Here is an 11,481-nt window from a genome sequence, read left to right on the forward strand (position 1 = left end):
AGGCATCCTTTTACGAAGCTGCAACTTCAGTGGCAGAGGCGGTAGGAGCAGCTGGAGACATGACTGCTGGTGAGGAAACGGCAGTATATTTCTGGGCTTGTGTTTCTGGAATTAAGAAGGATGGCATGTACGGAAAGGCGTTTTCAGGTCTGCTCTTGGAGTATGCTGGTGCGTGGACCGATTGGGTGGGACCTGGAAACACAGGATCAAATTGCATCTTCTCATAGTTAACGGACCTTCTCATAGAAAATGGACCGTCTAGAGATAGAAGGGCAAAAAGGACCCTCGGCCAAATCCTCACCATTTCCAGAATGCATTATGTGTCTATGAATCAGTAGGATATGGCCTTTGGTATTTTCAAACAACAGCTTAGAATTTCAAAGGCCTTCATGTTTTTTCCTTATAGCCTGCTAATCACGTTTTCAAGCTTTTTATTAGCCATTTGAAAGGCAAAATTAAAGAAGCTCTTGTAACTGGAAGGAAAAGAGACTTGTTTAATCATCTTTTCATGCTTGTTTGTTATATTTTATAGTACAGTTGCATAGGTGCTGGTGGTGTACCGGGACTGTGCTCTGAGGGACGGGAGGGCTGGACATTGCCATTCTCTTTGTGGTCAGTGGGAGTTTTGTTAGAGCTGAAGCTTTCTCGGAACAAATCAAGACTATTGAATTTTTGCTGCAGCTTTTAAAACAATTGGTAAGATTTTGTAGTCGCTTCAGGGTGTTTAAAAGGTTTGATGGCTGTGGTGCCAGACTTGTAAGCTTTTGAAAGGTAGCAAATAGATTCACAGAAGAGCTGTGCTGCAGGAGAGCACAGGGCCCAGGGACTGCATCCCCCAGAGCCCAGGCCACGCGCTAGTATTTAGAATGTCCTAGGAATTTTCATGACTCTCTCATTCTTGTATGCCTAGTCTCTGTAAAAGACAACAGGAAAATAGTCTTCCCTTTTTTAAAGCTAAATAGAGAGGCTACGATGCTTTTTACACTGCCACGTCTCTGCACTGACAGCATACGCCATTGGAAAAGGCTTGAAAATGGTAAAAAGGGACACATCAGAATAGGCTGGACCTTTTTCGGAAGAATTTTGTCAATGACAATCCTATTTGGCTACTTTCAAAACTGGAGGAAACTTTTTCAAGGTTTTCCAGGCTCGATTCACAGATGCCCTCAGTATTCGCTGGGTGCAAATAAAAGGCTGAAGAGGGACTTATGGCTCCCTGGTTTGAGACTGACTTTGTTCTGGCCTTGGCATAGACTGGAACAGCTTGAATGCTATCCGGCGGGTATGGGCCACCAGAGGCCAGCTATGACACGTTGTGACCGTGCCTGAACGTGCTCTATGTACGAGCTCTTTCTTTGGTAAAGGAAGACATTTTTTCATGTGGAAAGGAATAATACTATCTCTTTTTTTTACCAAGAAGTATTTTATGTAGGTATATACATACATGCACGTTTACGTTATATGTATTTGAGTTGCCCTTTCTGTGCCATACACAGGCCGCCTATATCAGTTACCCTCTCTGGACCCTTTTTATTCACCTCAGTGACTCAATTGGCAATATGGTACCACCTTCTCCACAGACGACCCTGTGGCACAAAAAAGGAGCTAATGCAAGTGCAGTGGCTTCCCCATCACAACAGAAATGTGGAAAAGGGAAAAAAAAAAACAACTCAATGTTGCCAAGTGATCAGAATTGATAGGGTAAAGCAAAGTTAGCATCAGCCTGCTTGGAGAACATTACCAGCCATATGAAGTTGCTTATACCCCACAGAACAGCCACAATAAGGTGAGTTAAAAACTTGCTAATGAATCTGGCAAGCCTGTAAGGTAGAGGCAGTGTATTGAATTCAGATTGGCATGGGTTTCAGCAGACTTCACAAGCCCCTGGAGGGTTTTTAAAGGAAAGATAATGTTTTGGCTGTGTGCACTATTTGCAACTCAGGAATAATCAGAACAACGAAGTATGGCTTGCAGTGAATAACTGCCCGTGCCTTGCAAAGGTGCAGGCAGAAACTGATAAGCCTAATCATATTAGTAAGTGTGTTCATATGTTATTTTCAAGCCGTGCAAAATATATAGTTTTTAAGAGCCAACCTAAAATGTCAGCTCTTTATTGAAGAGAATAGGAAAGCAATAACCCTCTGGCTTGCGAGCAGAGGCCTGCAAGGAGGGAAGTGGGGTGCGCGACCAGGGGTGGCACTCAAATGCAAGCGTTGTGGTGCTGCTTTTGCAGATTTCTGATGGGATTTCTTTGCTGTGATTGCAAGGTTTTCATCATAGCAAAATAGGCCATATGCTCCCTCCTTGTCTGCCTGCCTAAGTAAAAAATGACAGCCTTAGGAGCAAGAGGAGGCGGCATGATTTTCTAGAAAACATGGCTGGTTTTATTCAGAGGAAAGAAGGTGGCTAAAATTAAGTAAATGCTTCCTGCCTTGCCAGTTTTCTCCTTTTAAGTAAGAATTTATGAACTGCTGACAATTGTTAGGCAAAACCAGAATCAATAGCTCATGCTAGGGTGGAAATTTCCTATGTCTGCTAGCTTGATTCATTTTTAAGCACTGTATTTGAACTGCTTGTGCAGATTCAAGGTCAAAATTTGTACATTGTATGCAGCATGTGGTGAGTACCTTTGAACTGTTTCTAATGTTTTGTGTCTCGTCTAAGCACACTAATAGGACACAATTTGTTACTGTAAGTACTCTTTTTTTTATTTCCATCTGCTCATTCAGATGACAAGTGTAGGATCGAAACAAAAACACAACTGGTGGGTGCTGAGGCAATCTCACAAAACCACTTTGTAGCTTAATGACATTTAAGTCCATCAAAGCACTAAACCATGCACAGCTGAAGAATGTGAGCGGCTATAATGGTGATAGTGACTCTTGCACACACTTAAAACTAGGTACATGTGGGCTTAAATATGTTTTTTGAGAATGCTTCATGCCTGGTGAATGTCAGTTCAAGGAAAAGAAACGTTCCCCTGGAGAAAGATGACCTTGAGAAGGTCTCCCTTTTGGACTGCTGTGCATTCATAGCTTAAAATTTAAACCTCAGCATTATGGGTTTATATCACTTTCTAGACAGTATAATGTCTCTTGTTTTCTAGCTGAATAGATCCTTGTAGTTGTGTTGCAATAGGCAGCCTGAAATGTGAGAAAGAAACTTGTAGAATAGCTGTGTATCGTATTTATCATGCCCTGCTGTCAAGTTTAAACCGAACAATGTGAACATCTGGTTCCAATGTATGACCATAAGGATAAGCTGTGCTTGACCACTTAGCTCCATAAACGGTGTTATCTGAAAGTATTCATTTGGTTTTGAATCCTGTGTTATAAAGGCTGCTTCTGACTGCAAACACCTTCGACGTAACTTCAAATATAATGAAATAAAATAAAATAATAAAAAAGAAATTGCTTTGATTGTCAAGCTGAGAATTAGTTTGAGCCGTGTTAGGCCAAACCAGACCCAGAAATGTCAGTAGCTCCTGTTCCCCCAAAAAAACATGGACAGAGTGCTATATCTGGAGATCAAATGCCTTGGGTTATTTTGGATTAATACAAGGAACAAACTCCAAGTCAAAACACTGGCCATGGAAATTTCTCAATAGCCAATCAATGTCTGTCCACGCAGCAAAAGCATCAGTTTGGCTGTCCACAGGTGCAGAAATTTTGTTTTATGGCATAGATATTGCAGATATCTGAAGGCTTTAAACAAACAAAACTGCATAGGCTGCTGACTGCATGAAGAGAGGCTGCTTGCCATCTCGTGCCACACAGTATATTGAACTTCTGTGTTCTTCCAAGGTTTATTTTGATTGTGTTCTGCACAATGGCAGCACTTAGGAGGAAAAAATGCCTTTATAACACTGCATGTGTTTCCACCATAGTGATACTTAACGCAGAATCCCTTATCAAATGGCCCCTGCAGAGCAAGAAGGGGAACTCCTGTTAGCCTGCCTTACTGCCGTTCCTGCACAGCCCTGAATCTACCCATTTCAGTCCTTCTATGTAGGGAATTTCTATGGCTTTTCTCTGGTGCTGCCTGTGCCCATTTGCCTGCTCCAAGCTGACACGTGTTTTGTTATTTTCCAACAGTTACTGCTGTATATGGGCTTCAGCCAGGCTTACCTGTCCTCCCGCTGTTAGTGCGTGGGGGGGGTGTTGCAGGGAAGCTCTCGACTCCTCATTTGTGTCAGTAACTGAACAGGCCCTCTGCTAAAGTCTTTGATGGCTCTGATTCAACTGCATGTTCCCAAGTTCCCCTGCAATTTCATGGCATTTGCGAAGCAGAAATGCTAGCTTTGCTTTAGGCACGACGTATGCTTGAAAGTTTTGAAAATAAGTTTTCTCTGCCTTTGCGTCTTCACTGTTGTATTTCTCTCTATGGAACGCTCTGCCTTTCTTAAGCAATCCTGAGCTGTAAATTGATACGCTTTTCTTTTTCAAAATTTGCTCTGTAGGGATCAGAATATATTAGCTCTGAAAGTTGTTGGAAATGTTTTCCATTATTATGGGAGCTTGTCAAATTCACAGTCCATGTGGAATGCAGATGCAGCAGAAACATCCACTGTCGTGTTGATGGCAATGCATTCCAATTATCCTGGCGCTGGTGCGGGGGGGGGCGGTATTTTTGGTCCTCAGGAAGCACAATAGCACGACACCTCATCTTGCAAGAACAAGTTTCTTTCCTGATTTCAGGTGTAAATGTGGGGTTAAGTGAAAAAAGAAATCTCAGGCTGAAGGAGTCCAGGAGCGAGTGGTGAAAGGAGGTTGATGGAATTACAATAGCATATGGAGATAGAATTAGAAGACTGAATTTCAATTTCAATTACACCTTTACAGCCCCTCAGGAGTCAATCAGCCATTTTTCATAGACGAGGTCTCTGTATGGATTGATTTGTTATTGTTGCAATGCCTTTTGCGCTGGGCTCAAAACCTTTTAACAGTCTGTCCTCTGTGGAGTTTGGAACAGAGCATCTCCTGGTCCCAAAAGCTGCTCTTGCAGCAGGGTATTGTCAGGGATGATAACTCTCTACTGGTCTTTTCATCGTTACAAGGCAGGCCCGTTGCACTCTGCCCTGCAATTACATGCCCCACATAGGAGAGGATAGGCTCTTAAGAAGGAGTTAAACTCCTAGAAAGCGCTTTTGGAAGACTGTGAAATTATGTTCAGTTTTTGGAATTCACCAGGTTTCATAAAGCATTCACTGGATGTTTTGCCTCCAGACATTCCAACTCTCTTCCCTTTTTTTTTTTCCGCAAAGGCAATGCGATTACAATCTGTAAGGGAGACTTTCAGGACTGCAGTGCACCTGTCTGTCAATCACAGATCAGATCTCACTGAAATACTTACATTTGGGTGCCAAAAGCCGGAGATTTCTGAAATCACTACTCCGTTCTGATAACCGAGTACCCCAGATTTGCAGTAAGTGAGGAGGCAATCAGATATTTTTGTTGTAGTATTTGAATTTTTTTATTAATTTAAAAGGATAGAGGCAAATAAGTTTAGCTGTGAGATGTCGGCGCTGACAGGTCTGCAAAGGAAAGACGTCAGGAATACATGTAACTAGAGATAACTTTTCTAAGCCCAGATTTGTCAACAGCAAACCAGAAGGCAGAAACAATGTGAAAATGTCATTTCCCAGTGGAACCAGTACCTAATTGACACTTGTAGTCTGCAATGCCTGTTTCTCATTTAACGTCTTTCACAGCAGAGGTACTTAAACTTTACTCCATGTTTTCTTGTTTAGTCTCAATTTCTTACTTTGACACACAGCAGAATCCTAAGGGGAAATGAAACTACAACCTAGCTGCTTGTAAGCTGATGAAACCTTTCTGGGAGAATCAATCCAGAAGAGAACCTGATACGATGGGCTGCAGCTGGCTCTATGCAAGGTTTACAAAGCACTGGCTTAAAACACACTGATTTTTTTTCCAGGGGAAAAAAAATAAATCTCCAAGCAGTGCATTGAGTTCATTTCCAGACAGTAATTTTCAAATCTGGTCAAGCAGATCCTCGTATGGTTTGGAAAGACATTGCTGTTTCCCTCTCTCCCCGTTCATTCACCATTTAAAAAACTGCAGATGTTACATCAGATTTTTTCTTTCAGCGTACAGAATTGTTTAGTCAACTGAGTCTGTCCCTTCAGGTTGAGTGTCTTATTTGAGGTGAATTAAACTGCCCATATTGAGAGGGTTTGTGTCAAAGGCTAAGGATCCCAGGGCACACAGCCCCGTCCTGCTGGTGGGTGACGTTGGCCAGCCAGAGTCCCTCAGCCCTGCATCTAAGGATAAGGGTAGCCTCTGTTAAAACAGTCACTTGAGAAATTGGGTACCTAGATGTGAACCCATAAAGAAGAGACAGTAAATTACATTTTCACTATATTTTCTGTAAGTGCTTTAAACACTCAAATACTCAAGATGAGAATAGAGATGCTTTTTGAAAGAAAGGAAGGAGAGCTTTTTACTTGGCTTTGAAGAAGGTGGTTAAGGGAGGTAGTTTTGGGGAGAGGGAACATGGGCAAGACTCCTCAAAGGTAAATATATTCCTCTAGCTTTAATTTCTGGAAAGGATGAGATTTCAGATTTATCCTCAGGATTCCCTGCTAGCTCAGAGAGATGCCTCCCTGCTTGGCTGGCTTCCTTTGGGCAGCTCCCAGTTTATTAGCTGGCTTCTGTGGTTCAATTCTGAGATTATGGCAGTCAGGGGTAGAGGCTGGAGGCAACTGTCTGGGGAGAATTACATGCAGACACCTGTCCTGGTAGGAAACCAACTCACTTTAGACCAAGGATGACATTGCTCAGGTCAGAGCAAATTCTTTCTTGAAGGAGACTTGCCGGATAGTCATGATTTTTTTCCTAGGCTATGTAAGGTTTTTCTGGGATATTGTACGTCTATTTCTCTTTGTATGTAGCACGCACACCCTCGGTAGCTGACTCAGGGCTCCCCTGTACTGCTTTTTTGGTGAGAAGGTAGCCACGGTGCGTGCTCAGTACTGTGACACCCAAAGGGGTTTGCAAATCTGGACCCTTGATTTCCAGGTCCAGATTCAGGAAACTAGTAAGTGTATGATTTAATGTACAAATCAGGTCCTCAGGGATCCATTTGTGATGATAAATATAATTATAGTTATTTTCCTTTCTTCTACTCTGTCTCTTAGCTCCACAGACTGCAAGTGCTCAGCACAGAGATGGCTGGTGCTGCAGTGTCCTGCACCTGGGGTGAACTGCAGAGATAATGGATTCTGTTGGGACTCAGTAGCAGGTAAATTCAATATTTCTACTGCAAGAATGTTGGGCACCCTGAAATCACAGAATCATAGAATGGTTTGTGTTGGAAGGGACCTTAAAGATCATCTAGTTCCAAGCCCCCTGCCCTTATAAGGGACGTGTTCCACTAGACTGGGTTTCTCAAAGGCCCATCCAGCCTGGCTTGACCACTTCCAGGGAAGGGGCATCCACAACTTCTTTGGGCCATAGGGGTTGTGGGCCCAATACCACTGAGTACTTTGGCCATCTGAGCTCTGGCTCCGGATCACTGAAGAAACGTTCACAGTAATTTATCTTATTACAGTGTCCCCAGTTTGCCTGCATTGCTCAGGGAACGGTGGGGCATTTTAGAAGAGCACCAATGCTAAGTTGAGATGGCCTGAGAGAAGCATCTGCTCCTGCGTTCTGCCTGGGGCAAGGGGACTGCTGGCAGAGCGAGGCAGCAGACAGCGGGGCCGCTCAGTGTCACATAACGCACAAAATGGATTTCCGGCACTTGTCAGTGATTGTTAGAGTGGGAGGTGCAGGGTACCGATTCACCCTGTTTTATAGAGTGCCACCAAATAACAAATCAAAACCAGTCTCTTCCGTACGTATCGGTCAGCTGGTAGTTTCTGTATTCATTTCTTCACATGTGAGTGAAATAGAATATGGTCTTGGGCAAAACTCAAAGTGTTTATTTCATGTGTATGGCAATAGCGGTGAGTCCCTGCTCTGCTGTATTGTGGAGCTGGTTGCAGGATTCCGTGTGCTGGGTACCCGCGGCTGATCTCTTTCTGTACCCAGAAGTACATCCCTCAGCAGGAAGCTGCTTTGGGAAAGTGGTGGGGTTTTTTTTCCTTTTTTTAAAGCCACATATGCTTTTGCTGCATGAAAGGCACAAAGCAGAGATGCTATTGCAAAGCACAGGGAAGTACGTGGAGGTGATAGGAAAAGGAAAGATGAAAAAATGTGGCACTTTGAACGCCAGTGTTAGAAAAAAAAATCAGATTTTTTTTTTTTTTTAACTGAGAGTATCCAAAATGCTTTCCACCTTGCTGAGCAAACCTGTTCCTGAAAATATGGTCAACTTTACCTTTCTTCAGCTAGGCACTCTTGGGTTTCAGATGATTGATATTTTCTGATCATTTGTTCTTCTTTTTTCTCCTTTTTTCTTCCATCATCCTACTTTCTCCCTTTGGTCGAATGTGCTATACAGGGTTATTCAGCTTTTATACTGCCAGTCAGTACTCTGCTGGCTCATATGTTGATTTGTTAGTCATTATGCTATTCATGTGTTTCATGTGGGCTGTTTCTCTGTGCCTTTCAACTCTTGGGGTTTTTTTTTGAATAAACAAGGCAGTAAAGCCAATGCTATTTTTTTCCTGTTTACTGATTCGAAGAGTGAGGATTCTGTTGGTCACCTAAAATGCAAAATTACTTGCAAGTCTTTTCATGTAACTATGCACTTCTTAAGTTGACATGTCGTAGATTACTTTAAAGAGTGTTTTTTCCTAACAACATACAGATAGAGGTAGAGCCATTAGCTTGTTTAGATGAAAAACAGATCAAACTAGGAAAAAACCCCCAAACTCATCTTCAACACTGAAGTAATTTTGTATGCGATAGGTTTGTTTTTTTCTGTTTATCAAAATATCTTTAATCTCTGTATTCCTTTCACCGAAAGACTTCTTCACTTGTTTGAAAGTCCTTGATCTCCACATTCACACTGGATGGCAGTGACAGCTCATGTGCAGAGTACTCTTGTCATACCCTTGTGTGCTTTCTTTGAGGCTCACCTAATTTAAGGAGCTGATGAGCAGAAGAGTTCTGGCCTGCCTCCTGCACCACATTCGCCTGTAAACTGCTAGAGCCTGTGTTGTGTGTGTTCCTGGAAGAGAGAGGGCAAGAATGGACGGGCTACATGTGGGGTGAGGGGGGTTTGGCCCAATCTAAATCCACTCAACTACCAAAAGGAGAAGTTTCACCTTTTTTGTTGGCTTCTAGCCCATGTTTCACATTCTCCCAGCTGTCAGTGCTTGCCCTCACACATCTGGCTGAAAGATAATCTGTTTCTTTTAAGTAGTTTAATCCAGGTTTTAGATTACATTATCTGACCTAAATTTTCATGTTGATTTGGATGTTCCCTTTTAAGGACTGAGCTGAAATGCTGAGGTGACAACGTGCAGCAGAGGCAAACTTGTGTTTCAGTCCTAGAAAAGGTGAGGTATCTGTACAACCACCCCTGACTTTGGTAGGACTCACAAGATTTAGGCAGAAGGGCGTAATATGTAGAATCAGTGCCTAAAATGTTACTGAGGGTTTGTCACAGTGTTTAGCTCAGCTGCCTCATATTCCACAGATCTTCAAAAATACCAGTGTTTCTTTCTGCTTTGGTAAGAGAAAAAAAAGATCTGCAGCCCCACCTTGTATGTGGGAACATCCCCAATTCTTTTAAAATTGTAACTCCATTTAGGAAGACTCCCTGTACCGCAGGGAGTCCCAGCAGCAGGCAGACCTTTTAGAAAATGCATTTTTCTGTATATTTGAAAGGAGCATACAAGTAATTCACTTTCCTTTTATCAGCTTTTTGTTTTGTTTTGTTTTGTTTCTCTTGTAGAGTTACGGAATGTTTTGATCCCTACATCTTACAGTGAGTTACAGCCTTAGTTATTTCTTTTCATAGCTCCCTTTTTTCTTATTTCCCTTTTTTCCCCTTTGAAACAGGGACTCTTGATTTTGCATGAAATCTGATCTGTAGGTGGCCACAATTGAAGCTATTAAGAATTTATTTTAAAAACAAGAAGATCCTTCCTGCTGTGAAGACAATCTGTTAAAATAATATGCACAATTGAACATGATCTAGCCTCCTTTTAGACAGTCAAAGTTTCTGAAAGGAAGGGAACCTGGCCTCTCTTATCCTGAAACAAGGGAATTTTCCAAGGTTAGCTTCTCTCCGTAGTGTGAAATGTCTTAACTTTCTCTGAAACACGGTCAATTTCAGGAGGAATTCCTTTATCCTTTGTTTTGACAATCACTGAGGGAAAGGGTTTGAGGCTAAATCCGAGTCCTGTGGCTTGTGTATTTTAGACCTAAAAGCTCAGTGGATTCTCCTGAGGGAACTTATCCACATGTGAATAACATGTGAGCAATTAAAAAATGAAATGATTGGCTTGTATTTGGTTTGCCTGAGACTATAAAAAGGGAGTAGCCTTCTTGCAAGCAAATGTGGGGTCTTAAATTGCCACACAGCTTTTAGAAAAGTTTCCCTATGTTTGCCGGTGTAGGAGGTCAGGGATGTTTCTCACAGGTAACCCCCCACTACAGTCGGGTGCAACATGCACGTCATAACACACACAGAAATTTTGGGATAGTAATTGACTGTCTGATGCACCCGAGACCTAAAACATGTTCTTCCTGCAACCACAAGCTCAAATCCCACCTGTGTTAACCTTAGAAGTCTAAAGTAAACTCATGGATATGTCCAAAATACATGAGGGACGAATGTGATTTGGTTGTACTTTATTTCCACTTCCCATGGGTATAAGTAAAAAGCTAAAAATGACACTCGTTCTGCACCACAGCATGTGTCTAGATATGTGTGTCACAACAAGATTAAATGACAATTACAAATTTAGTGTCTGTTTGTGCCTAGCATTTACTAAACACAGTGCACTTTGAAGATGGAAATGTACTGGCCATGTTTGTAAGGACAAGTCGTATTTGTATTTAAAGACAAAGGAACTGCTGAAATTTCCTCACCTAGATTCATCATTATATTTCAATGAGGTGCAGTGACTTACAGCTGCGGCAGCATCAGCAAGGCCAAGGCTGATCAGTCTGTCTCTCCGTCTTTCTCTACACAACTCTGCATGTCGATGGATTTATCATGTTATCTCTCATAATTTTTTACTGGATTGTTGTGATAGGAATCTATTTTTCTCCTAACATACAATCATTTTGACTGGAGCAAAAAGTGTCTCGTTTCATTGTTGAAAGAATCGACTAACCAGGCAACTCCCTACCTACCCCAAATACACTGTGAAGGGAGGTTTACATCCTGTGGTTTGTCGGATCTCCTAATTTATGTAAAGCTGCTGGAAAAATAGAGCCAAGAGTGTTCACATTGTGTATGTAAACCAGTGATTTGCATGTGATTTGCCGGGTTCTAATTTACTAATTAGCAAATGCTATTTAAGTGTGTCTAAACCACAATTTTAAATTAGTATGCATG

The sequence above is a fragment of the Larus michahellis genome, chromosome 6, assembly GCF_964199755.1.
Source record: "Larus michahellis chromosome 6, bLarMic1.1, whole genome shotgun sequence".
In the NCBI taxonomy this organism is placed as follows: domain Eukaryota; kingdom Metazoa; phylum Chordata; class Aves; order Charadriiformes; family Laridae; genus Larus; species Larus michahellis.